The sequence below is a fragment of the Miscanthus floridulus genome, chromosome 4 (genome assembly GCF_019320115.1).
Source record: "Miscanthus floridulus cultivar M001 chromosome 4, ASM1932011v1, whole genome shotgun sequence".
Lineage (NCBI taxonomy): Eukaryota > Viridiplantae > Streptophyta > Magnoliopsida > Poales > Poaceae > Miscanthus > Miscanthus floridulus.
The window spans coordinates 14,890,706-14,894,425 of NC_089583.1; positions in this window are offsets into that span (position 1 = coordinate 14,890,706).

The window sequence follows — 3,720 nt, forward strand, 5'->3', positions numbered from 1 at the left end:
CATATGTTGGATGAAAATAATATAACTCAAGCACAAGAGAAATGCCTAGATCTCAACACCCAAGCAATTGACATTATGTATAGATCTTTGGATGATAGCATATTTGGAGAGATCATTGACATGAAGACCGCCCATGAGATTTGGAGTTATCTCAATGAGAAGTATGGGACGGTCTCCGATGATGATGATGAGCCCAAGAAGGAGGCGCATGAGTGTGTTGAGCATGACCACGACTTGGTGATTGTGGAAGATTGCTCCACCTTATGGTCAAGTGATGACAACGATGATCATACCATAAGATCACTTGACAAGATTGATGATGATGCTACAAGTGATGCCAATGATGATGCTACTCCATGCACACCTGATGGTGATAATGGTGGATCATGCTCGGGCTATGAGAGTGATGTTTCTTCAAGATCTCCAACTACATCACATTGCTTCATGTCACAAGGTGACACTAAGGTATCTAATGCAAATGTGATTGATCTTGATTCATATGAGGAGCTTCTAGATAGATATGGTTGAATGATCAAAGCTTTAGAAAAAGAGATGGCTAAAACCGAGAAATTGAAAAATGATAACTCTTTTCTAAAGAACACATGTGAACAACTAAAAGCATTTACTTTACGTTACTACTTGTTCACATGAGGAGGTGAAATTGGCTCATGAGGAACTTAGTGTTGCTCATGGTAACTTGGTACAAGACCATGCTTTTCTCACTAAAGAACTTTCAAATGAAAAATCTAAAACTAGTGAAAGCTCATCACATGGGTCAATTGATCAATCACATATTGTTGCTAACCCTTGTGATGTAGGCAAGAAGCATGTATCCACCTCTTGTGATGATTTATTAGATATGCCATGCTCTTCACATATAGATGATTGTTCTACTTCTATGCCTTGTGAGACTAATCTTTTAAAGGAGAACAATGAGCTGAAAAATAAAGTGAAGAATTTGAGCAATAAGATAGAGAGGTGCTACAACTCAAAAGTCACCTTTGAGCACATGTTAAAGACTCAAAGAAACTATGGTGACAAGTGTGGCCTTGGCTTCAAGAAGGAGATGACAAAGGGCGAAAGAAAGAGAGAAAGAAAGATGAAGAAGCTACAACAAAGAAAGCTCTCTCATACCATGTGCTACCGGTGTCATGAAGCGGGACACCTTGCAAATGGTTGCCCTAACATTGAGAAGCTCAAGAAGATAAAAGAAGAAGAGAGGCTCAAGCATGTGAAGTGCTTCAAGTGCCGCACTTAGGGTCATCTTACCTCAATGTGCCCAACCAAGCAATTGGTGAAGCAACTAGAAGAGCCTCAACCAAAGCCACAAGTTGAGCAAGAAAAGACACCCCAAAAGCAAATCAAAATCAACCATGATGGTAGTGATTTGGTGACAAAGAAGAAAACTAGAAGGGGTGAAAAAGCAAGAGAAAGAGCAATGCGTCCAAGGATGAATCACGATGCAAAGCAAATGAGCAAGAACAAAGAAGAGAAAATAGAGAAGAAAGATTATGCTCATATCAAGTGCTTCAAGTGTGGAAATACGGGACACTTTGCCTCTAAGTGTCCTACCAAGCTTGAGAAGACGACTCAAGAAATTCATAAGAGGCAAGGCAATGAGAAGCACCACATGAGCAAGGAAGAGAAGGCTCAATAAAAGAGAAAGTGCTACTCATGCCGGGAAAGGGGACACATGGCACATTCATGTACTCTAGGTAACATTTATAAGCCTATTTCAATTGTTGATAATGATGTGCTTAGAAAGGATGGTAATGGTACCTCTATGGTTGCTATTGCAAAACATCCCGCTACTCATACTAAGGCGTTGCCTAAGTATGTTGCTCCTAACTTGAGAGGACCCAAACTTGTTTGGGTACCATCAAAAGATGGATGATTGATTGTAGGTACCATCGGCATTGGAGACTTGATTCAATTGATTTCACATTGATCATCACATATAGAGTCAAGTTATGAAGCTTAGTGCATTCCTATCCCAATGCCAAGCCAACAATTAGTGAAGTCCAAAAGTGCTACAACATACAAGTGTCATATTCAAGTTGTTGATGATCCATTAGAGATATTAGATGGCTTGCAAATATTTGAGTTAAAGCTTGCTAGTTGGATGATCTTGAGCTAACCAAGGTATATCTCTTGTTGATCATTTCATTTGGGTGCATATGAGTTGATTGAATTGGATAAACGTGCAATGTTGCTTGCTATAAGATGATTGAATTGGATAATTGATTTGTGTTGGATAAGTTCATAAGATGATATTTAGTAAATGGATTGAATGGACTTATGTCTTGTGAAAGTATTCAAACAAGTGAGTTTCAATTGATTCATATTTGATGAAGTATAGCTCAATTATTGAAATCTGTCCTATATTGCAAAATCTGAGCCAGCTGTGATCTTAGCCATGTTTGAGTGATCAAAACTTATTGGATTGGCATAAAAATTGATGTACATGCTCTAGACTTATGGTATAAGATTATGTACAAATTTCATGAGAATTGAATAAGATATGCTTCAGTTTTGGAGTAAATCTTGTTAGCTATAGTGCAACAGTTTTCAACATGTAGCAGTGGTGGAAGAATTGAAATATGGTAGAAATATAGAACTCAAATGAAGCTAAAATTTTTACAGCTGCTATATAACTTAGTTAGTAACATCTCCACCAAATTTTGTGGCATTTGGATTTGTATTTTGGGAGATATGCATTTTTATTTGAAGAGTACAAAATCTGCCAGAAAAGTGACAAATGTTGGATTGATCTAGAGTCACTTTGATTGAAAGGTCTTCAAGTTGGAAACATATTTATAAGTAATTGAGGCACCTAAGTTTGGTATTAAGATGATCTTTAAGCATGAGAAGCAAAGAGTACAAGGCCATTTGATTGTGGAGTGTACTTTGCACATATTCGATACTCAAATTGGAAGATCAAGAGCAAACTCAAGATGAAGATGAAGTTTAAGTTGTAGTGACTATTGGAAATCATTTGGTAGAAAGAAAATGACTTAAACAAGTAGAAATAAAAGGACTTAAAGTAGGAATCAAGGTTACTCATCAAGTTAAGTCTATCACTTGGACCAATCAATCAAGTTATTTCAAGTGAGTATCAAGAATGGTTCTTGGAGAGAGGTCACTTCTCCCTATTGTAGGGGCTTGCCGTCTATGAGTAGGTAAACAAAGTGTGGTACTTGGAAGGCTAACATGGAAGTGGTTCCGAGAAATATTTGAGATGCTTAGTTGAAGCAATCAAAAGGGTTGACCAAGAAAAGCAAGTAACACCCAAAAGAGAGCTAATCATAATATTTCAATTGGTATTCTCACGTTGATGCTCTCATGTAAGCATTGATCAAAAGATGAAGCAAGCCAACCACAACAAGAAAGTGCACTTGATCATAAGTGGTATTAATTTCATATGGGTGAAGAATGGAATTCAAAATGGTATCTATTGGTCTTCACCAAGCTTATAATTGGACTTCACATTGCTATTGGAGTAATGAATTGGAATCTATATGACTATCCTCTACTCCAACATAGCAAATGTATCATTGTAATGTGCATGATCATTTCATCCCTTACTAGTATGCGGTTAGTGCATATAGTACATACTTTATAGGATCATGCATAACAAATGAAATGTTTACATTCATAGCCTACCACTATTGCTTGAATGATTAATTGATCTAGTGGTTAGTATATGAATTTATTCATGAG